Here is a 27,140-nt window from a genome sequence, read left to right as displayed (position 1 = left end):
GGGCTGCTCAGATATTCTGCTGCTATTGACTCCCCACTCAGGTCTAATATTTCAGCAGAAAAAACAATGAAGACGAGAAAACTTGCCAATATTAACTATAAACTCTGCCAAATGAAAAGCAGGTTTTTCGTATTATCTGAGCTGTTACTTCTTTCAATTAGATGACTAATTGCATGACTATTCCTTTAAATTAGGTGACTTGGAACAAGAGCACTTTTAGCTATAATGAAGAAAACAATCTCATGATAGAGCGGTAACTCAGGTAACTGCAGTTCCCACCTTTAAAATTTGGTATGAAACAACTTCATCGTACTCTACAGGTGACTAAATAAAAACATTGATTAATCAAAGTTTAGCTTCCGCATCAAGCTACAATCAGAGCAGCAACTCAGCTGCAGAGGACTATTTTACTTGTAATACGCCATGCTCTGGGGGCAGAATAATTTGTTTCCTATACTAAACTGGCTGTATTTTTATATATATATATATATATATAAATATATATAAAATGGTTATATATACTCATATATATTTATTTTTATACGTGTGTGTGCACTTAGATGCATATATCAAATATATATGTATATAAAAGCTCAGTACCTTTTTCTTTTGCCCGTGGTGCTCATTTCACAGGACCAGCTGACCTGCTGATGTTAACAGGATTCTGGCATCATAAATCAAGAAAGAATACATCCTCCCCTCAGTCTGTGGGCCACACCTGGGGAGGTGTAAGAGCAGTGCCAGGGCAGCAGGAGCTGCACAAGCCACCCAAGAAGCTGGGTTAGTGCAGACACAGCTCCTTCAGACTCAGCTCAGCGCTGCCCCTGCAAGGGCTGAGGCATTTGAGCTGTTAATTTAAAACCAGCTTGGTGTGTTTGTGTGAGCTGTGAAATACCCCATAAAAATACCACGTGGAGATACCCAGGAACTCTCCTGCGCTGCTGCCAGCACCAGTTACCTGGCAAGGTGTTTTCTTGTGCTGTGGAGATCTCCTGCTATATAAGTCAAACTTTGGTCTGCATTCAGACTTTCTGCAAACTTCAGCTGCATCTGGGCTTGCTTTACCACAAAAGGTGGGGTCCCCCCCAGCCAGACAAATTTATTACCCTGTAACTCACTCTTCAGGATTTCAGCTGAAATGGCTGGCAGAAAATTCAGGCAAAATTGCAAGTAAAAACTGCTGATTTTCTACCTGGAGAGAAGTATCCAAAATCCAGAGCCTTGTTAAAATAAATTTTTTGGAAGTTCTGTGAAATCTAGCAATTCATGAACATAGCCCTGCCATTTGTAAAATTCTGGGATAACTAAGTGTAAAAAAATCCATCTGTAATACAGAAAGGAGCATGGTTGACGAAGGACTTGCAATGTCTTAGGGGCTTATTTAAGAGCCTCCTTGCCTAACAAAGGCTACTTTTACTTAACAGTGTGTAGAACAAGAAGGCATTTGGAAGTCTCTCACTTAGAGTTCAATGGCAGGAATTGGCATTATAGAAATACATTTCTATTACCAGATATTTAATTTGAAATCTTTGCATTCATGAAGTATTTACTGCCACAGTACACAGGACAGAAATGCACTTTTCCAAATATAATCCCCCATCTGATCTACAATTCATTTTTTATAAACTCTGTAAGTGCTGTAGTAATGCCATTCAACAACCTTATTTTCAAACTGAATCAAACTCTGTACCACCATCCCGAACTAGTTTTGTGATCTCCACTGTCCTGCTCTCAACAGATCGCTGAGTTCATCTGAGCTGAAATACGACATCACAAACTTAGCTGAAAAGTATCTTCCATGTGCTTTCTCCATACAGAACCCAGGCTGGATGATTTCTCTCTTTGTGTAAACAGATATACATAAAACATACAAGATTCTCTGGACAGAATTCAGGTTTATGAAAAGCCTTGTTTGTTTTCCCATCTCCATCCTCTGGATGAGGCCATTAGAAACGTCTCTACCAATATCCTGTGACAAAGGTAAAATCCTCCAGTTTCTCTTGCTGAACCTCTTCCCTGGAAAGTGCTAACAAGTAACAAAGCAGAGACTAATTGAAATTGATTTTTGCTGAAGCAATTTTAACATCTACGAATTTTTCTACAAAGAAAACAAAGAAGTCATTGGCAAAAAGCTCTTGAGCTGCAGTCAGGGATGGTTGGGAATCCACAGGCTTAACACGGAAAAAACAGGTTTATGTTTTGAACAAATTATCATTTCTTAAAGAGAAACAAGCTGGAAATAAATAGTATTAAATCAAACAGTGGCAACCAGTCCAAAATGTTTGCCAAGCTAAGGTGGTCTAAATGCCACCACAGTAGCACCCTTTTAAGTGAGGCAATTTTTCCTAATATCCAATCAACCTCCAATATCTCATCAACCTCCCCTGGCACAACTTGAGGCCATTTCCTCTTGTACCGTCACTTGTTACTTGCGAAAAGAGACCGACCCCCACCTCAGAGCAACATGCAAAATTAGAAAATTAATGGAGTTTAAGTAAGTTTCACTAATACATTATTATCTGCTCAACCATTAAATAATACTGTCAATTAGTATTTGTTAGCACTCTTGGGAACGACAAAGTCCAAACAGGCATTGCTTCCAGGCATTGCTGCCACATCAAGAGTGGAAGCAACACCTGGAACAGGTAACATCTGCACACCAGCTACAGGGGGTGGTGGAAAATACACTCAAAAGCATGCCCAAATAGTTCATTCCTACAGTTCATCCTTATTCAGCAATTTAAGTCCACGTTTAATCACACTGAATCGCCTGTTTTAAAAAATACAGTATTTCCCTGTGTGGTTGCTGTGCTTTTTATTAACACAACTGAAGTATCTTGTATGAGGGGTCCAGTTCAATGTAGCACTGCATGTTGCACAAGGCTGAAGCTTTGTAGTGTAACTCCACAGCTGGCTTCCTCCTGAAAATGCCCCCACTCCCTGCACTGCCTCATTTTCCTTGCAACTACAAGGAAATAATGGCATTTAAAGAAAGAGAGAGAAAATCAAGTGCCTGAGTGCCTGCAGGAGTATTTTTGGTTGGCATTTAGCTGCTGCTGGTTCCCGATGCCCACAGAGAGTGACAAGTGTAACTTTAAAATTGTAAGAGAACAAACAGAAAATCTTTTCCTGGCAAGCTGTCAAAAAAACTAAACACTACTGTACTGCACAGTAGAGTTTTATTCTGGGTGGGCCCTGGATACAAGCACAGACTAACTGAACAGTATCAATTTCAAAAAAAGCCAAGAGAATCAGAACTACATTTAATAGAAAAGAACTGTGAGAAGAAAAAGAAAAACACCTCTTGACTGTTCAGAATTTCTTTAAAATAATTGGGAATTTTTACTGCAACATAATTAAAAAACAATAATTACCCCCATACAACCAGGTTTGATAGTGCTACAGAAAAAGGTCCTGTCTTTTGAGTACTTCAGATACTAGCATGGATTCAGCTACTGAATGGAAATTAGGTCTAAGACCAACAGACATCACCGGAAGTTATCACCACCTACCCAGAGCTGGGGGAGTTTCTAAAAAAATCTCCTCTTCAGTGACCAACAGTCAATTATTGTCTCAGAAACTGCAATATTAAACATACTTCAATGAGGAGATTCTACACCAGCAACAAAAAGTGAAGGTCCTGCCACGATACAGCTCAGAGTGAGGACTGCAGTAAACACAAACCAAGTTTCATTTCTCTCTTAACATAAGGGGATGCATTTGTTCACTCATGTTTTTAAAAGATAAAAAATATAAAATACAAAACACAGTTCCTTAGTGTACAATTAACAGTGATTACTTGACCAGTTTGTTCGAAGAATTTAGACAACTCAAGATTTGTGCAGGCAATGTATCTTTTCAATAAGAATAAAATACCAAATATTAAATTAGAAGATGAACCAACTTCGAACTTTTCTAGCCAAGTCTTGCTTCACCTGGGATAAAACTAAGGAGGTACTAACAAAAAGTACTACACATCCAACTAAATAACCAGGGGTTTTATTGACTTCCAAATGAATTAACAAAAAGCCTAAAATGGCTTAGTGCATTTTTCCTTTGCAGGGAAGTTAAGGTTTTGGTAACTTAGGTCAACTATGTATTTTAAAAAATCTCTGAAGGAACTAAGTTAAATGGTGCTTCCATGATTCCCCATCCTGTGAAGATGTAAAGGTCATACAGGTAAAACCAAAGTCATGAGCACATCTGCCCTGTGCTAAAACCCTCATCTAATGATGGAGCTGAAACACCTGCACACCCAGGCTGGACACAGGGTAGGACAGTGAGCAGGGTGCAGCACCTCTGGGCAGCTCCACGTGGACCCCAGTGCTGCACTGGGAAACAACAGACACAACTGGTAAAGGATCCACAGCCGATGACATCCCACCCTTACTCATTAATTACAGCTACACAGCTTGTATTTAATTACCTTTTACGAGCAGGAGGCTCAATTAGATGAGTAAGGATGCTGTACAATAACACTCCATTTATGCAGATTCTGTTATTATAAATCAGAAAATTAAAAACAAGAGATAGTTCTTAGGATTCCTAATTAAGGCTTTGTAACAAATAACAGCCGTTCCTGTTCAATCTCATCCCCACGTAGCTCTTGACCAAGACCCTCCTCAGTGAGATCCCAAGTCCTCTGTGGGTCAATACTAATCCAGCAGAAGATCAGTGGCAACCCCCACTGACCCCAAAGGGACCTGCACCCAGATGGAAGAGCAAGTTCAGTGACATGTGAACACTACAGATCACGCTGACAGGAGCAACCAGTTTATCCTCTGCTGGGAAGTTGTCACTGTGGTCCAAATCCAAGCCTACAGAAGACAGGGCTTGCTTGCTCTCCTCGGCGCTGCAACCCAGGAATATCCAGAAAACTCAGGTTAAATCTCCTCTTCAGCCATAAAACAAAGAGGCAAGATATTGAAAAATGGAGAAATGTCAGGGAAATTCTGGTTTCTTCCTTCACCTGCATCAAGTCGAATGGTTTTTAAAAACATATACTTTTCTGTATTTTACATTTCATGTTTTTAAGGTCTGCCTGAATTCAGATTTTTTTTGATCCAAACTTTGCCAGTTGTTTGGAGCATGTCTGCCACGGCGCCGCTACCATGCAGACTCTTACTAATCTAAGTTTAAGAAAATAAAGTAAGTTTTTTTCTGAAGCAGAAAAACAAAGAAACTTAATATTTACCATATGATGGTATCAAATGCAGGGAGGAAAAAAAAAAACCACTATGCATTGATTCCCTTTCTGGGAAATTAGGCAAGGAGCACGGGACTTTTTAGCAGAGAGGAAAACAAGTCTTTCCCCAAAAGGCAATAACAGGGATGAACACAGGGTCAGGGTTACACAACCCCGGCAAACTGTGATTGATTTTCCCTCCAGCCAGGGAGGGCCAAGCACTCTGGCCGTCCCGGAATGCCTCCATCCCTGTCAGTGCAGCTCACCTTTTCCAGCTAAAGCCTCAATGAATGGTGCTACTGTTTGGGTTTTAATTGGTGGGAAAAACCTTATTCCCATTTTTTTTTTTTTTGGTTTTCAGTTACAAGCACGACCAGCAAGTAAAATCTAAAAAAACAACCTCATGACTTGACATTCTTTAAAATGGCTTTAGTTAAAAGTAAGGCAGTGAAACCAGTGCCGTGATACAGAACGTATTTGCTCATTCAAGCACTGGGCTCAAATGGGCATTTTGGAATTCTGAACTGGGCCTGCAGATTAGTCCTGAAAAAATATTATATCAGAAAAGCTTTTGGCAATTTGATTTTGAATTTTAAAATAAGCCTATTTTCCTCTCCTTGTTACAAAGAGAGCATCCACATCTGAAAGAAGTTATTTTCCACCCACGCAGGGATTCCACCTATAATAAAAGGTCACTTATTACCCCACTTTGTGAATACAAAAGAAACCTCCAGCTGAATGGGGTCTCCACCGAGGGGAACAGATGGGCCAAGCGTGTAACACAGCACTGCTGTATTGACTGGTGATGGAACCGAAATCGCATCGCCATGGCAACCCCTGCGCTCCCTCCTCCCTCAAGACAACAAGAAATAGCTCACGAGAGGTATTTTAGGAAACCCATAAAAAGAGAAAAACTGTGTTTCTTGCTTTCCAATTATTTAGAATGTACCTACAAAAGGTGCTTTCAGGAAATGAGTGGATAGCATTAGCTTCCACAAAGTGAAAAATCATCTTTGCCTGCGCTGTAGAGATTCGCACTGAATGCTGGGTCCTGATCAGCCTTCCAAAATGTTAACTCCAAACTTTATGGCCCTTCCACTGAAAATCATTATGCTGATTTTCTGGTGAATCTACTTTGGGGTTTTATTTTCCTAATTAGATACAGAGCTGTCTGAAGCAAGGTCTAATGAAATCCAGCCTATTTCTTCTCTACAAAAGATCCAGAGGTTACACCTACCTGCAATGCTCACATTGTTTTTTATATCGCTATTGCATTTAATAAATACAAATGCTGAGGACTCCTTTTGCTTTGCAAAAATACCTTTAAAAGACTGCATTTAAAAAAAAAAAAAAAAAAAAAACCAAGATCAAACTCCCCAGCGTGAGGGAGGGAACGGAAAGCGGGTGGGTGCCAGTGAACTCCTGACTTCTTTCAAGCAGGATATCCCCAAGCTTTCAAACAATAATAAACACTTCATTCTCCAAATACAGTTCTCTGAAGTACTTGTTTCCTTCCAGTTGAAATTAATTGGGGTTTAATTTTCAGGAGAAGAGTCCATCGCTAATTTCAGACTTGGTTACAGTGATACACGCCAGAGACATTAAAACTGTGCAAGATATCATTTACAAAAGGACAGATCTCCAAATGTAAACTGCCTATTAAGTGGTCCTAGTGAAACTCTTGCACAAAGCTTATGAACCTAATAAACATATTTGATTTTCATAGCATTACCTCAAAACACCAAGAACATAACCCAAAGCAGTTCCAGCTGTTTCATGTATACTTGAATAATTTTGGAAACTTTCATTTCTGACGCACCCCTGAAGGGCCCCGCTTGGATTGTAAATGTTTTTGTTTTGGTTGGCAGAAGCCCCTGTACAATCTTTAATTTAATATCAGCTTTAAAGCAATAATAAAAAAAATAATCTCACTCACATGCCAAACCACCCATGCTGCTGTGGACCCCAGGGGAGGGCCTGGCTGTGGGAATCCTGCTCATCTGTTCCCACTGGGTTTTCTTAACTCTGCAAATTTGAAGATGCTGTAATGGAGATTTCCCTGCCCCAACCTCTGGGCAGCTGAATTCAGTCACTTTCCACAATTAAGTAATCCCAGCATTGGCACAGTAGGTTGTGTGCAGCTGCTGCAATTCAGTGTAAAAGACCAGCCAAACTTGTGATTTCTGAATATTAAATATTTTTGGGGAATAATTACAAAGCTTCCCAAAGTTAGGTACAGTAGGCAACAGAACAACATAAATGCCTTGGCTCCTCACTTTTTTAATTGTTAAATTCTGAAACTCTGTGGGGTTTTTTCCTCACTTCTAGGAATTGGCACTATTTAAAATACATGTGATTTCTGTAGGCTTTTGCTTGCTCCTTTGTTCTTAAGGCATTAAGATTCTCCTTCAAAAAAAGTCAGAAAATGGCAGAAAATCTCCCTGGAGCCCTTTTCTCCTGCTTGTCACTGCACAGCTCACTCACTCTCTTTCACCTTTCTTGTTTCTGATTTACAACATACACTTCAGCTTAAAACATTTCCACTCCTTCCCACGCAGAACCCACCGGATGATGCTCCTCCACTGAGAGGTCCTGTGCAGGGAGCTGCAGATGACAGGACCTTTACTTTCTACTGCTAACCATATGGTTCCCTCCCCAAACTCTTGCACATTCATCCCATTTTCCCTAGGCTATGTTAGTCATCCTCTCCACACCCCTCAGCTCTGAGGGATTACTCTTGGGGTTAAACATTATCACCTCGAATCTACCTTAAATTTGTCCAATTTACAATACCTCGGACAATTTTTTGTTTTCATCTTAGATTAGGAAAGCATCTCTCTTCTATCTCAGATGACATGACTTTTAAATCATCTTCGTGCATCTTCTCCAAAACTTTCCCCACGCAATGGAGGGACCCAGCTCTCAGTTGCCCTGGAGCAGCAATTCCCTGTGCCTGAAATGGGAGTGATACCTCATTTTGGCAACGGCTCTGCAAAGGCAGCTCTGGAAGTCCATGTTCATCCACAGAGTTAACCCACCACTGCAAGTATGACATGCAGCTTTTGCTTCTGTGCATCTGACTGCATCCTCCAGTTTATTGAATCATATATTAAAATAACCCCATTAAACCAGGTGATCCAGAGCTATCTGTGCCTATGACTTCCTGTCTTCAGTAATCTCCATCTTTGTCTAAACTACAAACATCAATGATGTCTTTACAATTTTTTCCCACATCATGGATAAAAAACGTCAGCAAGGATTAAGATGAAAAATTATTCTCTACAGGACTCTGGTACAAACTGCCCATTTTTAATCCACTTAATCTTTAGAGTGTTCCTTTTGCATCATTCTGGTTTTCTACTTAAAATGTTGTATGGTATGAAGTCAAATGTCATAGAGAAACCTAGATTGTTAAATCAACACTATCACCCTTATTAAAAATAATCCCATTAAAAAGATCCTGCAGTTTGACAATTTATATACTATAAATCTGTGCAGACAACTTAATTTTCTACAGTTTCAACCTATACTGTTGGTTTTTTAAAACATGGCAAGCAAACTAATAGTAGAGGAAAAAAGAAGCTGTAATCAGCAGAAAGTAATTTACACCACACAAAAAAATTACTCAGAACCTTTTGAAGCTAAACCTGAGAGTTAAACTGGGCACCACTGAAACCAGGTGTCTTGAGTTGCAGCAACAGCATCATTTTAAGAACATCCACCTCAACCAGTAAGGGCCCTGATGCACCATTCACATTCCTGTCACTGCAAACAGGAGGAAGACGCCTCATCTTAAAAAAATTGTATTTTCAAAAAAGATATTTTCATGTCTTTATTCCTCAGATTCCACCTTACTAATTGAAAACTTAAAAAATGGTTTTGTCTCTGTGGAGGAAGAGAAAGAAACAATAATCTTCCCAGAGCTGTGGTGGCATAAAGATATTAGTACAATAGGAAACTCATTTTGTCACATCATACTGTGTAAATAGAAAACGTAATTAATAAGGACAAGCATGCTAATTTTGGTTCCTTTCGAAACCTGCAGGCAAGAGGAGGAAAAGGGGGAATGACAATATTTGGCAATAGCAAGAAAAACAGTTGCAAATGAGACTTTTTCAGCTCTCTTAACCAGCCTTAGTAACAACTGAGAATGAAATTAAACTTATAAACACTTTCATACCCTTTAGAGTGCTCCATTTAAACAGCATATTTAATCTAAGTCAGATGTACCATTGTAACAATGCTCTTTTTGCTGTCAATATGAATTAAGACTATTAAATATGTATGTGAAATAGTAGCCCATGCTGGAATGTCTCCAGAAAGCAACTCTCAATAGGAGGTTTTTTTCCTTTTTTTTTTTTTCCTGTTTTTGGGGCATTTTTCAGGGCTTTTTTTCTGGGGCTTTTTTTTGGTTGGTTGGTTTGGATTTTTTTTGTTGTTGTTGTTGTTGTTTTTTCCTTACTTGAAGCTGCAATATTCAAAACTAGGTCAAGGTAACAACACCCAGCAAAAGGATCTGCAATCTCTTGGATTATTATTTTTTTAAAATATCTTCCTTTAAAATTTACCATAAAATCATTTTCCATTTCCTTTTTGGAAAGGACAAATACAGATTTCTCTACCTCCCTGAAAACAAGTGTCCACCAAAATAAGGTAACTACTAAAACACAGCTTTATTCCAATCCTTGGGAGGCACTACTGCTCTGAAATTACCTTTACTATCAAGTAAAGCCACTCAAACTCTATGTAATCTAAAGAGTAACCCACTGAGCAAAGCAGAGAATTTCTAAGAAAGTAAGAGCAACCAAATACACAATTTTTAGGAATAAATGTGTATAGAAATACACAGGATTCTAGTTTGCTACACACAGGACTGAAATGGACATACACAACAACCTGACATTGTCAGCAGCTGTCTCTTCATTTGCACTGATAACTTCCTAAATTCGAACAGATGCCAAAGTCAACTTTTATTATTTTTTAAAGAATAAAACAGGTTTTCCCTTAGAAAATTAAGGGAAGGAGGCATTACCTTCCCCTCAGCAGTCTGTCCCCCATGCCCCTGATGTGCTTGACACTGCCCATTTCCCCACCTGAGAGGCAAATCCTCTGCTCCCAGACTGCTGCACAATGATGGGACAACATCTTCTGCCAGCAAAATTGAGGCACCAGCCAGTTCAGTTTCTAACAAACCCCCAGCAGCCACTCCTCCCGCCACCCCCGTTCTAACACTGGGTACACAACACAGTGCTTTCTAACCACTCCAGGGACCCCCACCCTTACTGAAAGTCACATTTTCACCTTGTAGTGCAGTGCTCGTCATCATCTTTGCAAAAACCTGCTTGCTGCTGGTTATGACTTGCAGATTCCCTGCATTACAGCTTTTCAGTGGAAAAGTGATTTACCCAACTAAAAGCACATTTATCAAGACAAACTCTAAACAAGTGTAAATTTGAAATTTAAATTCCGTTTCTCTGATAAAAAGCTGCAGCCAGATCAAAGAAATCAAAGCGGTGGGGTTGCTGCAATGCATGAAAAACACCAACTACAACCGCAAGAGCTGTGGAAATGAAGAGCTGGGATGCTTGGGAGAGGGACTGACAGCACCAAGGAGAAGTGAAACCTGACAAGGAGGAGACCTGCAATCTCCCAAAATACCACCTTCAGCCTCTGATGTAGATACGGTAAGGATCTCATACGATCAGGACATGGAGCTAAGGAAATACAGGATCAGATCTACAGAGCCTGGGTAGAGGAACCTCAGTGGTGAACCCTGGTTTCAGACAAGCCTATGATAAATGAACCAGAGTATCTCTGTTTGTTAACAGGGCAAAGTAAATATTAAGAGTGATTAATTAACAAATGCTAGTCTACTAAATTAATGGTCAATGCTGAATATCAAGGAGTGGCTTTGGACCAACACACAATGAATGACAACCAGAGGAACAACAATCCACACAGAAGAAACAGCCAATAAAGGATTAAGAGAAAACCTCAGCACAAAATCTTGCAGCAACTTTGGCTGGAAAGGAGAACAAGATCATCTTGTCCAATCCAAACTCCTTCTCAAAACAGGGCTCCAAAATGCAATTTGTACACTACTAATTCCTAATGATTTGGGAAACTGATGTACTGATTAACAAGTCCAGGAGATGCCGTGAAGCTACATTATCACCAGTGATGGAACGACGCTGTAACACAAGTAACCAGAACACCAAATCCAAGCTGAGGTCAAGATGTATTAACAGCGAGTGATCAAAAAAGTCAAGAGATGTGAAGCTGTTTACCATGACTAAATAAACCACTGTGCATTCCTTGTGGCGCTCAGGAAGTGCTGGCATTAAACAGGATGAAGAAGGTGAGAGACTCCTGATAGACCACCATGAGATCTGGTTGAATCAAGACAAAAACAGATTTGCAAATAGATCTAATAAACGAAATGAGGAGTTGGGCAAAAACACGTTGGATTCCCTTATAGGGCTTGACATCCTCATCTCTCAAAAATACACCAGTGCTAACAAAAAAAAAAAAAGTGTGTTGACTTAACAGTACTTGTCTTGAGCTGTGCATCCCTGGTGTTTAAAAAGGCAGAATTGTACCATGAAGAGCTTGTATCAGTTTTCCTTTCCTCTTAGCTGGTGTGCCATGAGTTAAAATGAAACTCAAAATTTACATTTTCTAAGGAACCGGAGGACCAGCAATGCTTAAGCTGCTGGATGAGTGCAAAGGGTTAGCACTGGGCCAGGTGGGAACGAAGTCACCTGGAGTTTCCAAACTGAAGCAATAATTTCCGAAGAGTGGATCTACATCCAAGACAATGCCAGTTCAGAGGCTCCCATCAGACTGTTTCCACTGTGAGCACGTGGGAATTCGATGCCTCAGTCCCCTCCTGCAGCCTGAGGGACCAGCAGGATACTCCTGCCACCGCCAGCTAAAAAGCCTTTCATATTAGGACAACCTTCTGTCAGAATCCTTTTGGGACGATGACAGATAATCACACTAAATTATGAATAAAAGTGGCAATGGCTTCTTTCTGGAAAAGCACCAAAACTGAGAGGGAAAGGCTCATGAAAGTGTTTCTAATAGATCTCTGAAAAACTGTCTACAGCTTATCAGTGAGCACATCTTGGCATGAAGAATGAACAATTCCAAAAGTATTTGATATCTTGATATAATTTACATATATATAAATGTGATGGAAATGTAATGTGAATTTATAGAAACACAAATTTTTATTAGAAGGGCACAGAGCCAGACTAAAAGGGAACAATGGACAAGATGTAAAATACAGTTGCTCTTCCTGAGCCTCTTTGCAGGGGTTTTCCTGATTCATGTCAGAAGTATAAAGCAACACACATACTTTATTCATCAAAATATATTGCTGATAAATCTTCAGTGACTTTCCATGGCAGTTACATGACTCCTGAAATCACTTGGAATTTTAACTAATATCTTCTCTCACTGCAACCTGATTTGCTTAAAAAATTACATTATGGTTACTCAACATTTCTTTAAGTAATGAAACCCAGGCAAAAATCTATTTATTGGTATCCAAATCCCAATATAAAACAACATTCAGTATTTCCTTGCAATTGGCCCCATAATTTACAAGCCCACACCACTATGGAAATACATAGGACGAGATATTTATTTCAACCCATCCAAAGTTTCTTGACTGTTGATTCCATATCTGCTTCCTGGAGTCCTGCTGAACATTTACATAAGACGATTGCTTTTAATCTTTCTGTATTTGCTTCAGACATGCCCTGACAACCACTTAGAAAAGTGGTATTTTCCTGACAAAATGCATCATTTGTCTTCTACCACCAAGTTGTAGATCTTTGTTACAGAAATAGAAAGGCTAGGACATGCCCTAGGAAGTCTCTTTCTCTGCTTCAAAATTATAGGGAGCAGATACACTCAATTTGAAAATCCTGTGATAAAAAAAATTAAATTAAAAAAAAGTGGCACAACTTCCTGAAGCATGAGCTCATAATGGGAACAACATACTGTGACAAGTGGATTGCAAGAGGAGAAATACAGTGTGGAATTGCACAACTCCTTTCTAAGTCGAAGTATTGACACCATGTTCTGCTGAGAAAACCTTTTGTGCCTCTGATTTAATGCTAAATTTCATGTGACTTTTCCTGGTTGGAGGAATGGAACAGAAACAAAACCAAAACATTGTCCTGACGTGTTAGCATTAAACATCTCCATTAAGAAATAAACTTCGTGTCTTTGATTGTTACATAAAGTTCTATTTTTGGCCTGAACAAGAGGGAGAAAAAGAACAAGAAAATAACCACAATAATTCTCAAACCAAGAATCCATTAGAGGTCAAAAAACATGAAGGAGAAATCCTTTTTAAGGAAGAAAATACTTCAATTTCCAGCCCTATATTCCAGTTTTCACCACCTCTGCTTGGCAAATTGTGGTCAGTGCTAAACTCCGACTCACCCAATGCATCTGTAACGGTCTCACCCTTCTCAAACTCATGACCTTCACTGTTAACTGCTTCTGTCTTTTTCCAGCTCTGACCTTTTCAAGGCTATCACTTCCTAACTCTATTTTTTGACATGCCTTTCCTTCCCAGAAATGAGCTCTCCTCCTCCAACATCCACCCAGGTTTAGATCCTTTGACATCCTGCTCTTTCCTCTGCCCTTCCTGTTCCTTGATCTGAGCAAACTCCATCACTCTTATGCTGACAGCTCACACCCTCTGTTTCTCCAAGATGACACTAATATTAAATTTTGCAAAGGCGCAGAACATACATTCAGTAAGACCAAAGCAGAACCAGCACTTTGCTCTCCATCTTCCCTGGAGACCTCAGCCATCTCTAACTTTTCCCCTCAGCAGACAACGCCATCAGGCCACTGCTTCACAGCAAAGCATGATCAGAAATTTGTCCTCACTCTTCATAAGCCTTTTTGGACAGATCTAAGTTGTGCTGTTTCCACTCTGCAAGTTAGAAAACTGATGAGGAACAGCATCTTCTTATAACCTGAAGTCATCTTCTACACTTTATCCCAATGGCCCTTGTGACAACCATGTTCCCCCACTAGGCTTTTGCCAAATACTTGGCATCTTCTTCCCTTATTCTTTTCATCATCCCTCTCTTTAAGCCCCTGCATTTAATCGGCTTTGGCGAGTCAGGCCCAGCTGAAGGGGTTTTTTCCCCATTTGTGTGAAAATATGTAATTGCAGTTGCTCCCCTACATTTTCTGTTTACTAAGGATACAGACCACCATTTTCCAGCTTACTGTATTTGCCTTCAAGCTTTCTGGCTTTTATAGACAGCAGTATTCCTATGTATGTCATCTTTTTTCCCCTTGGCAAAAAATCCCCCACCAATGTCTCTTTGTCAGAATACAACAAATCATAATTATTAGTCAACAATAAATGTCCACCACGTGACAAAAGCAAATCTGGGGCTTTTCCTTTGCTGAAAAACCCTTTGGTTTAGAGTTGCTTCCTACTTCTAGCCTATTTTGTCTGCAAGTTGAAACACAGAATGACCTCTCCATATGGCATTTTCAACATAAGGGAAAAAGATACAGATGCACAACTGTTTTGTCTAAAGCACAGAGAAATTACAAAGTATCCTTCCGTTTCAATTTATTGTCTTTGCACTAATACCATAATTTAGAAAAATTAAAATGTTCCAAAGTTTGTGTTTGATAATAACTAACATTTCTAAAGCCGTTTTTCAGATGCTCTTTTTGAAAGAATGAACTACATAGGTCTTCAGTATTAAGCAAAAAGGTCTTTTGTGAAGAAAAATACCAGTTACTGATGCGTATCAGGCAATCGAATGTGCCCCTGTGTGGGCTGTACACACGCGTTCTCAGAACAGACCTGCTGATGACTGAGCTACTGCTTTCAGAGAAATTAATTTTTTCCTTCAAAATCCTTCACAAACTTGGGTTGTTTTTTTTAGCAATAATCCCCAAACATTTTTCAAATCATGTGAATAAAGATCTCAAGTTTTTAACCAAAATAACACAGGCATAGCCACAGAGAGAACAGTCTTTTTATTTTCATGAAAAGGACAAAGGTTCAATACCATAAAATTCAAACCCATATGGAGAAACGGCAAGATGAAGTTTACTAATATGTCCTTAAATCTGAAACATAGACTTGATCTAAAATAAAAGCCTAACCCCTCTGCTTCATCCTCTGCATGCAAGAGCTGAAACCACAAGATGTACATAGCCAACTATTCTGCAATATGCTGGTACCCACATGCACTTTTATAGATCTAAAAGCATGAATTTACTGTTTTTCTGGAGGCAAAAAAATACATTCGTCTTCCCAAGGTGTTGCACTCCCACTCTGCATCAGGGAGCGCCCATCCCATACATTGCCTTTCTTTTGCAAGCACGATGTCCAACCTCACAACCAACCCATCTCCAGCAAGGGCTGCAGGTCAGTGGTCTCCAAAGAGCTGGCCCTGAAAGGTCCCAGCTGAATGAAGTGAATCTTTATAGCAACCAGGACATGCTGCTCCCACCACGTGAATTTCCAAAGTGGCCAAGTTGAATGTGCCATAGGAATGTAAAAAGCTCCGGTTCAGGCGTTTCTCTTCAACAAGAGAAAAGCTTTTCTTGCAGGCCCCGGTGACAACACAAGCAGGTGATGTTGGGCATGTGTAATCCAAGCACAGAGATTTAGGAATAGTAATCCAAGAGGCTCCACCTGCTCAAGAGCAGACAGGGCACCAGAACTCGGAAAGAACCATCAGGGCTTTAGGAGCATCCAAAAATACGGCACCATCCCCTGACGAGGACACAGCATGGCTATTTCATAGTAACCCAGCTCCATCAGGAAAAGAAAAGCAAATAAAATTAAAGTTTGCAGAAACTGGATTTGAACAACGCAAGTCCTTCCATCTTCTGTGACAGCAATGGCACTACATCTGTTTGAAGAAGTTTCTCTGCAGCGGCATCTTCAAACTGTAACTTGCTGCATGTAGCTCTCATCGCCAGATGTTAAAATCAAGTTAATCTCTCAGCAGAAATGCACAGATTGCTCTCCTTGGACCACGGGCACGACATCCCATGCAAGCCTCGCTGATGCTACATCATCACCAACCAGAGGAAACAAAGCCCTGCACGGTAAGAGAAACTGGAGTTGCATGTGGGCCAGAGGAATTGCTCCTTAGTAGTAAAACTCAGACTATCTGACAAAAAAAAAATTATGCCCCATTATGGCCCCTGGTCAGGGTATTTAGCTCTTTGTTTCCCCACAATGCTTTTCAAAGGGTTGATCCATCCTTTTCCCAGCTGCTCTCACAAACAGATCCTGTCCCATACTAAATTCAGTGTACTTAAGATGTGCTGCACTTCATCCACTAGAGCATCCAGTAGAGCATCCATCTGCTCTATTCCCACTCTGATCCAGCTCCCACCTGGCTGGCACAGCTCAGAATCTTATGGCAGAAGATAGGCATGGCAACCTGGGGTGCAGCTGGGAGCTTTCCATTGAGAGCCTGCCAACCCTTCCTTGAATCTATTCTTCCCACTATGCTCTCCCATACTCACAGCAACCGTGAAATCACTATTAATTATGCCCTTTTGCCTGACCCACTTATCTCAGAATTGCAGTATCTGGGATGGGCTAAAAACAGAAAAAAAAAGAGGAGGGAAGCTGCTCATTTTGCTTCCTGGACAACTCCTTTTAGAAAAGCCAACTCTGTTCTGATTTTCTCCACTATTTTCTCCTCTTTCTTTCCTTTCTTCTTCAACTTCTCTTCTGTATCTTCCTTTTGTTTCTCTCTGTAAGAAGAGGAATCGGGTTAGGAAAAAGGAACGATGGAGAACGCTGATCTAAATTGCTTCACATCTTCAAATATGTGGAGAGAAAATGATGGGGCGTGGGAAGGGAATGAAGCCCTGTGGGTTTTCTTTTCCAGATGACTTTCTTTCCTTCTGGCTCATGACTGAACGAGATATGAAAGAATAAGAACTGCTGGAGATTTTGGCAAATATTGAAAAGAAGAACAAGCAACTACAATTATTCAGAGAATAAGAAGCAAATGCTAAAGAAAAATAAACCCCACAAATACAGATTATGGTCTCTTTCCAGAGGGAGAAGGTTTTATTCAGTCTGAATTAAATGTGTTTATTTTTCACATTAGTTCAAGCGTGGATTTCATATAAAATTCACAAATACCTATGTCAAATACAGTGAGGAACACCAGCTTAGAGGCACCAGAAAGCATTCTTTCATTGTAAAAGAGAAGACACGCAGTTCTGTTTTCTGAAGGATGACAAGGAACCAGAAAGATATGAAAGCACAATCTTAATATTGCAACTAACAATGTTAAAATGTTCTTGCCTACACATTATGAGGCACCACCATGCATTTTTTGTTTACACTGATTTCTGCAAGGAAAATAGATTAAAACTGACCCTGCTACTGTGCACTGCTGTCTGGAACAAGGTTGATTTCTGGTTCAGAAGAAAGGACCGTCATGATAAAAACAGAGTACATGAACATGCCTGGGTTTGCTCCCACAGAATGCGAGCTGTTCTCCAGGTACTGAAGCAGAAGGCACCATGCTGCAGCTGCCCACAGAGATCCGTGTTTCCCTCTAAAATGGTTCACACATCCTTCCTCATCACCCTTGCACAAACCAACACAGCCATGAGAACAGCAAACCCACCAAGAGTAAATGCAAGCACAGAAAGCCAGTATTTATTTAAACATGAACTGCTCTTCAGACGTCCTTTCATGGGTTTGTTTTCTTACTTGTGACCTTTGGGAAGGAAGGACGCATTCAAAACCCCAGCCACTGTTTGTTTGCAGAGGTAATACCATCCCTGCAATAAACGTAGTACATGCACCTGATTATTTGCCTTCACCAACCAAATGCATCAGAGAAAGCAATTTGTTTGTTTTTAACTCATTTAAATTTGAGGTATCTTTCACCAGGAGAAGAGTTTTCCATAGGAACAGGGTTTGCACTTTGTGACGTTTTCAGAAAGACCTAAGAAATAATATAAAATAACAACTATTTCTGCCTCCTGCCAGGCTTCTTGGAGTATTTTAAAACAGCTTTACTAAAATAAACCAACTTTTTTTTCCCAAACAGATTTGCCACCAGGGAACCAAATCCTACCCTTATAAGGCTACAGCAAAACAAAAGTCCTGAAGAAAGTACAAAATCTAATAGAAAACCATTTTTTAACTCAGGAAACAGGAGTATTAAGCTACATGTCATGGTTTAGCATGACAAACCACTACACTACAAGAGATTTAAAATCAGCTTCTTCAGAATCAGCAATAGTCAGATGCTTCAGAAAATAATGTTCAGAAAGATCACCTTCTGGTCCTTCACTCAATTCCTCTCCATCTAGTGAGATCTTAACTATTAGAGCTACAAAGCTAAAGCAGAAATTTTAAATCCACAGCCAGTATTCAGACTTTACCCACTGCAATATTTTACACACAGACATAGTTACTTTTACCATTAAAGAACTCAAACTGATATGGCAAAAGCAGAAATTATTTAAACAACTTTGCCCACAAGCACTGACCCTGCCTCAGTATTAAAACCCCAATATACACAAAGAGAAAGGAAAACTCCTTAGTGTTAAAACACTGGAGAAAGATCTTAAAGTTAATGGACTCTCAAATAGTTTACAAGAATCTAAAATAAAAGCCTGTGCTAATCTAACACAGAAATCAAAGTATCGGGGGGCGCGGCCCGGGCCAATCAATGTTAAGATTAATGTTTTGGTTCTCTCCAAGGCAGGACAATTTGCAGGGGAAAAATCGTTGAAAAGCCAAGGGGTTTCTTTTCCATTTTACTGAATTTCTGGTGTGGACCTTATTCTATCTAAGAAGTTGCATGAGAAGCAAATTGCTCCAAAGCTGAGCTGAACCTCACCCAAGGTTAAGTGAACACCAAACCCAAACCACTTCCTTTGGGCTCTTGGTATAAAAACAAAATATTACCAAAATATGCAGCAACAAAGGATGCTGCTACGGCAGCTCGCATGAGCAGTTCCATGTCTGATGTCTGCAGCATTCCCAGTCTGTGTAAGTAAACTTTAAAGGATCTTGAGAGAAAAAGTTATTTTCATCCTCTTTTTTCATTATCCGACACTACGAGTTGAGTCGTATAAGAGATTTTACTGTAGCACATACAAAAGCAGCGGCACACCAGTGAGCACTTCATTAATTAAAAGCCAGAAAAGGAAGTTTGCTAAACGAAGCAAATGTTCTTATCACTCCTATCTATATTCATTAAAACTGACAGGAAACCAAATATCACCATCTGTCTACTTGCAATAAAGACACTAAAAACAGCTCCGGGGTAGAAGAATAATATAAAGTATAAAACTGCAGTTTTTCAAGTTTCAGTTTTAAATGGACAAGAGAGAAACTGATGTCAGACGAGGGAGAATGAAGGATGACAAGGAGCTGGTACATGACTGAAAAAAGAAATTACATGCTTTAGAATATAAATTGAACCCCCTTTGAAATCTCAGAAAACAAATAACAAACTCAAGTTTGCACCGTCTTTTTTAATCAGATCAATGGGTCTGGAAAAAGCCAAGTGTTGCAATGGCAGCTCATTTGCCTATTTAGAAATAACTGCTACCAAAAACAGTCAGAAAATTCTATTACGCAACACAAACTGTGAATTTTTAATGGTCAAGCAAGTCCCAGGAAGCACTTGTGCTTTATTATGTCCTGATGCACTCTCTTCAGATTCACAAGAGATCATTCTCTTAATTATTCCTATATTTGGATTTTGCTTACAAATCAGCAAGTTGTTATAAAATTGAGTAAGATTAGATGAAAGGAGAAGGATGGCAGAGGTACTAGCTTAGCTCTGAAAAAAATATCAGGGTTCACACCAGCAGCGCCGGAGGTCAACTGAAGGTTACTGATTTAAGGTACTTTCTAGCATTTGTACAATTCCTACCTTCTAGTAATCACCCTTTTTTTTTTTTTTTTTTGCACTGCAGGGGAGAGGAAAGAAAAAACAAATAGATGGCAATAAGATATTTAATGACAGAAATGAAAATAAACTACTGCTCACATTCTCAAGAGCACAACTCCCTGTCGTTAATTCTGCACCATTCCCCAGCTGCATTCTGCATAGCAATGAAAAGCACTTCCAGTTCCTCTCAATGCTGCATAAAATATTAGCTCCATAGTCACAGTTTTTAAGACTAAATAAGGTTAAAGTAATTTAAGGCTGAGATAAACAGAAAAAAAGAAAATTCATTGTTAAAAGTCTCCCAGCCCCCTGTGGTGCCGAGGTACCGGAGCACATATGGTGCGGAGCAGAGCCCGGGGATACCTACAGGAAGCACAAATGGGGTCAGGACAGGAGGAGCAAGGGAGTTCAAGACTAAAGCGAAGCCTTATTGATTTTTATTATTATGTTCCTCCAGGATGGTACTTTTATTTTTTTAAGTTTAATTTTCTGTCCTAAGAACAATAATTCATACCTCGAAAAAGGCTCTCATTAATATTCTATGAGAATGCTTTTTAGCCTCAATACAATTACAGCAGAGCAATTATTAATATTCTTCTGTTAATACTTTAACAATACTAACAGAACTGTTAACAGCTCAGCATAAGTATTTGTGAAACAGAATTGTAGGGCTACTTCTGTTTGCACAACAAAATTATACAAGCTAAATAAAATCTGAGTGTAAAAAAGTTACTGTAAACTGATGTGCAGATGTGTCATCGGATTCCTCCTTGATTCTGAGGAATCTCCTTTTGAAAGTCAAGACAATCTGTAAGTATATAGGAAAACCAAATACTTTTAAGTGAAGTTTGACATTCAAGAGTAAATTTTCTTTTATGTTCAATATATAACAGAGACATCCATTTGTGCATGCCAATGAAATCACTGGGGTGCTTAGAAAGGATTTGGTAGGCAAACATGGAGATATGTAACAGAAGTGAAAATACAAAACCATCCATAAAAAAGTCCTGAGTGTGCTGTAAAAATGCATCCAGGCTGATGCTGGAGAATGTTTGTTTATTCTAAGGTGGTTATAGAGCACCTAAAACACAAAAGAAATATTTCTGCGACATGAGAGAATAGTTAAGTGTTGACATGTTACCTTTACAAACCTTTTAATAAAAAGCTACATAGTAAAGGCAAGAAGCATAACCCAAATTATTAGATTTTGGAAAATTTTATTTTATATACGCCTTGTTAGAGCTCCTATTTTCCTACTGAGAGTAGTAACTGTGGAAGCTGCATTTAAAATTATTTGCTAATAGGAGGCATATGAAGACTCAGGTTCTTCAGAAGCACGGATAATCAGTGGAAAAGGTAAAATTCTCTGGCAAAAAGAGAAAGCACAATTCACTCCTGTAGTCCTCCTGTCCACGGCTGCCACAGTAACAGGGTGTAAATCAAAGCATCTTCCACAGCACATATTGGAGAAAACCAGCCCCAGACTCCAGGCTCCTTGGATTTGAGAATGCCAGCCTGGGAAAAGCTTTCTGGGGAACTGAGAAAAGATCAATTTCCGACAATCCTCTTAAAAAGGTAAATGAGGCTGAATCCTGAAATGCATGGTGTCTCAGTCCCTCCCATTCCCATACTGGTGAAGCTGCTTCTGCACTGTTTGTCTTTAATTATGGGAAACTTTGTTCTAATATCATATACACACAATACTACCAGTATTATTAATTTATGTTTATTTATATACATATATATGAAAATATCAACTTACTAAAGATGAGTATGGGGTTTTTTATCTTGTACCCACCTTGTCTATGAGCTGATAAATCTCCTTTGCCTGGTCTTTATCCACAGATGAAGCTGTCCTTTCTGTAAGGTACCACAAAGCAGCCACTTATTCTGGTTGTACCAACCCCTCTTCTTGTTTGCAGGATTATGTAAATTGTGTTTAAATTCAAGATCAGTTTTGCCCTTTTGTACTCAAATGCATTCTCCGCTTCATTCTTATACACACAATAAACCCTGGTTTTGCAAGGTTTGATCCTAGCTTGCAGTATGACTTATTTTGGTGAGCAGTTCGCTTTAACACCTTCTCATCTACTGCAACACCTCCTGGATATTATTCTTGAATTCGCTTTAGATAGTCAATAGCAGTTTTCCATACACCTTTGCAAAAGCTTCCCTAAAAATCCACTTTTAAGTGAGTGCTACAGTGACAATATCCCAGTCACAACGCCCTCGTGTCTGTTATTTAAAGTACAGCACCATCACCTCTGCACACCAGTGATGTAAGGCTTGTCACGCTTTTGCTCTAGAGCATTAAAAAACCTGATCCAAAACCAAGTCCATCCTAAGTGTACCTTTTAATCCATACAAAGTCAAAATAATTTATTACGATTTACATTGCTTTAATAGTTTTTTCGAGTTGCTATTTAGATGGTCTTAGTAGTAATGACTGCAGCAAGCTGGAACAGGTTCACCACAAAACAGAACCCAGGGCAGCACTAAAAATAAAACCTGGGTGTCTTGAAGCCTGGGAAAAATACAGCAGTGCTCCAAGGGTGTCAGTACAAACCTGCAAAACAAATTTTCTACATAGACATTTCTTATTCATCAATTTGAATGGACAGATATTTACAGACAGACAATAATTCAGTTTATGCAGGTTTCTTGGACACTCCCATCACTCATGCTCCCCTTCCCATGTGCTTCTTCTCCCACACTTAATTTGTCTGCCCTCTACCATCTTTCTTGCCTCGAAACTGGCTCAGGCCAATGATTTCTCCATATCCTGGTTTTGCCTTTCTCTCCCCTGTGTCCCAGTGATGTGACGCAGGTGATGGCTCATCCTGCCAGGCCAAGGTCTCAGTGAGCTCCAGTGCAGAAGGGTATCATCTCCTGGGTAACAAACCAACCTTCTTCTGCCATTTCTTTACACTATGCAGTAAATATGGCTCCTTTTTTTCCTTTTTCCCAGCCTGTCCCATTATTTCTCTTTCTTTTACATACCATCCATTATTTTTCAGGGTTTTTTCCTTTTTTTATCGTCCTATCACTATCACAGTCATTAAGAGAAAGCCGAGGCTGTTAAGTGTCTCACACCTGTCATTTCAACATTATGATTAGGAAGCAGATTCTGAAGATCCTGATACCACCATAAAACTGGTAAACTAAGAAATCTCACCTTAGATTCCATCACTTTATCACTGTGCTTGTATGCTTCCCTAGATACCTGCTGATCACCATCAGAGACAGGATATTGAATTGTAAGTGCTTGTTCTGAATCAGAACAGCTGTTCTTACAGATTTATTGCTAAAACAACATGGGTTCTGCCAGACCTAAGAAAATCAGCAAGAAATAAAGTTACAGACTCTTGTATTTTACTACAAGTAGCTTTGGTATTTGGAAATCCCCTTTCTTTATGTTTGTTAGACTGCTATGCAAAAAGAGTTACTTCTGGTGAACATCAACACATATGCAAACTACCCAGCTGATTTCTTTAATTGTGATAGGAAACATTTAGATATGAAATTCAGCACGAAACACTTTTCAACTTCTGAGAAATTATGGGTGAAAAGACTTGGAACACTATTACATTAAGAGCATCGTACTTATTAACATAAGAAAGAAAAACGATTTTTTGGAAAACACCATTTGAGGTATTCCATACTGTTTTCCAATGTTATTTTCCCAGAGACACCAAGAATGGTTTGGTTTTGTGGTTTGGGTGGGGTGGGGAAGAAGGTTGTTGATGTTTTGGGAAAACCTACCAAAGCTTGCTTTGTTTGCTTGCTGATCCTCAGCTACAGCAGTAAATGGCTGCTGGCAGACCTAACTTCAAAAGCCAACTGCAGGAGAAACTGTCATTATGTGATCCATTTAATCTAGAATTAAAATACTTTTTAAAAAAATGTATAAGACAAACAAACAAAATTTAAAAATTATTCCAAACAAATAGCAGAATGTTTCCTCAATGGCAAAGACCCAAGCCCAGTTGGCCAAACCCTTCCAACCACACACCCACCCTTGGTTTCAGATCCAAGCTAAACTCCACTTCCCGCCAGTCTTATCTTGCCAAATTCAGAGCAGGAGGAAAACATCCACCGCAGGCAGAGCACGGACACACAGCAGCACTCCCAGGGGCCTGCTCCGCAGTTGGATTTTATTAAGGAATGCACACGCTTCTGTGCTCCAGTCAGAAATATTCAGGGGCTCCACCACATGAACAGTAACTCAGTAACCACATTTCCTTGTCTGTATCACAAAATAAACACAGTCTCCAAGATGGACTCTATGGATTTATGTCCTTTCAAAAGAATTTAGTAATTGGAGGGGGAAAAAAATAAAACCACAAGTAAAGTGAACGGTTCAAAATGTGCCGTAAACAGTTTTGAAAGCAATGTTCTCATCTGGGAGTATTGCAACAGATGTTTATCATGAGCTACTGCAACAGTTAATCTAACTCCGAGCCAGATTACCTCTTTGCCTTTGGAAACAAGCCTTTTTTCCATGGGCAGCACACAGAAAACAAGGGGATGTGCCAGAACTGACAACAAGCAGTTAACTGAATGAAGCAGGAGGGAGAAAAAAAAGCCATAAAGCCCAACCAAATAAACTGATATCTGGCCCAAAAGACTTAGATGAACAGGTGTATGTGTGGGTGGGATTGGAAGGAAAAAAAATAAAGAAAAAGATTTAAACAAAGCTTCCATTGACATTCTGGTCACTGAAGTGGGTACACACAAAATGATCCAAACAACATTTTGAACAATTCAGCAAATAATGGATTTCTTTCCTTCTTTTTCCTTTTTTTTTTTTTTTTTTGAGAGGATAGGAAGTATGATTATTGAACACGGGTTTCAAAATGTGGTGCCAATAAGCCACAGTAACAACTTAGAGGTTATTCTATTCCAAGATATTCTGAGGAAGAATGAAAAAAGGAAGGTACAAAACTACGTATGCAATCTGGTATTTACTCCTTAAAAGATACAAATGCAAATCACAATTTAAAGCATCATTATTTAAAGCTGAAATTGCCACTTCTTAACGAATGCAAATCAGATCCCTGTTTACACCACTTCCTAAAGGCAAGTGAAGGGCTAGTAAGTCCATGCCCAGAGCCATTCTTCTGCTCCTGATTTCACAGGCATTTAATTCTGGAAAAACCTTGAGCATATATGGGTCCTGTGAAAAGAGTGAGCAGTCCATTGTCTTTGATCATCTGAAAGAGATCAAGCAAGAGAGGTAAGTGCACCATGTTCTCAATGCACCCACCTGAGCACCACCTATGGCTCCCCCACCCCTGGGACCACACTGCACCCTGGCTGCACCAGGATCCATGGAAAACTGCTGAGAGGCAGAGGTGGTTTTGAGGATTTACAGCCTTGCACAGCTTACAAGGCTCCCCACAACTTTCACATGAAGCCCACACCTTCCCCTTCGTATTCCCAGCTGTGGTAACACTAGAATAAGAGTCACAAATTCTGGAAACTTTGGTCTAAACTTCCTTCCTTACTGAAGAAAATCTCAGCTTGCTGGGGGTTTTTTAAACAGAGAAAAACAAATGCCAATCTGTCAAGTGTAAAAATGGTGTAAAGAGATTTTGTTTCTCTAATTGCTCAGCAGAACAATAAATGAATAAAAAGCTCTAGGAAGTCCTTTCCACTCCGCAGTATTTCTGCTGCTAATGCAGAACAATTTTTCTTGGTATTTCTCCTAATCAACAAAAACAACAGCAAACATTACCAGTCCTTTTATATTTGATTAAGAGATTGATGCTATTTATTCAATAAAATCTTTACAAATATTCCTTCCCTTCTAAAAACACCAATGACCACAGAGCCATGTGTCAGCAGTACCTCTACTCTGCCCTTGGCCCCTTTCAGGCCACTGGAACAGCCACCCATTAGTCTGTTGACTAAAATACTACCGTTCACAGCTTATCTTGTCAAGGTTTTCCCCCCACACACATCAAAAGTTCTAAGAGTCATGAGAAAGGTTTTGTTTTCTAAATTTTTAGTATTCCAGAGAAATATACTGACATTGCATTCCACAAGTCTTGCCAAGAACGTCTTTTGTGTTCACAGCTTCAATGTTGATGATAAATTTTGAACACTAACAGTACAAAGTATGATTTAAATCAGAGCCTAAATCATAAATGTAAAAGTAACTTAAGCTAGTGAACTGGAAATCTTAATTTAAATAATCTCATTTTGCCAATACAGTTTTCCTAAAGACCTATTTGCTTTCAATGGTTGTTAGTTCTCACCGAGAAGGTAAATAAACTACATGCATCTATTTAAATGATTATGAAGCCTAATATATTCTACATCTTTTATTTTTATATTTTATTAAGTAGACAATTTACTAGGTAATTATTTTTTTAACTACGATTCCTAAGTGCTTCAGAAATATTTAGTGAGTACTAAAGCACCTTTTATAATGACGATTATCCTCATTTTATAGAGGGATAACCCAAAGAAGAGACAATTAACTAGTCTGGGCTCTTTTCTTCACCACATTAAACTAGCTCTAAGGTAACATGATTGATCTCCACTATAACAGCAACCTGTTACACATAATTTTTCACTCTGACTGAGCAATTGTAATAATTTGCAATTATTGAATAAGAGATCAATTAGAAGCAAAGCCTCAGGTAGCAGCAGCAGAAGGCTGGACTAAATATCTGTACAAGAACCAGGAGATTTTGCTGGACGGTTTCACCATGATATGACACTTGGTACTATTTTTACTTCATCTTCTAAAATGTGGATGTAAAGGTAGCACACGGCACAGTCTGCTGCTGTCTTCACAACACCACAGCTTGCTTGATGAGCAGCCTCAATTATTTATTATTATATTATTTATTATTATATTATTTATTATTATGACGGCAAAAATAGCAACGAGCACTGAGATCGCTTACACAGCCCAAGAGAACGACATGCCAGACTTTCCAAGTTGAACAACCTCTAGTTTGAGTACTCGTTTCTTAATATTGTGCCTCATA

The 27,140-nt window shown here is 39.3% G+C and overlaps 1 protein-coding gene and 1 long non-coding RNA gene across 5 annotated transcripts in view; both read right to left on the bottom strand.

The window, feature by feature from the left end:
• CTBP1 (C-terminal binding protein 1) overlaps window positions 1-27,140 on the bottom strand; it is a 236,558-nt gene that overhangs the window by 118,844 nt on the left and 90,574 nt on the right. The window lies entirely within an intron of this gene.
• On the bottom strand, window positions 15,199-26,976 carry LOC121676565. The gene is made up of 2 exons (XR_006020508.1): window positions 21,938-26,976; window positions 15,199-16,960 (listed from the first exon to the last, which is right to left on the bottom strand). It is a non-coding gene; the product is annotated as an uncharacterized LOC121676565 (long non-coding RNA).

Source organism: Corvus kubaryi, unplaced genomic scaffold (assembly GCF_017639235.1).
Source record: "Corvus kubaryi isolate FWS band 111438036 unplaced genomic scaffold, C.kubaryi_AGA036_p1.0 split1-131, whole genome shotgun sequence".
In the NCBI taxonomy this organism is placed as follows: domain Eukaryota; kingdom Metazoa; phylum Chordata; class Aves; order Passeriformes; family Corvidae; genus Corvus; species Corvus kubaryi.
Note: the sequence above shows the minus strand (reverse complement) of the source record. Positions and strands in the feature narration are given on the sequence as shown.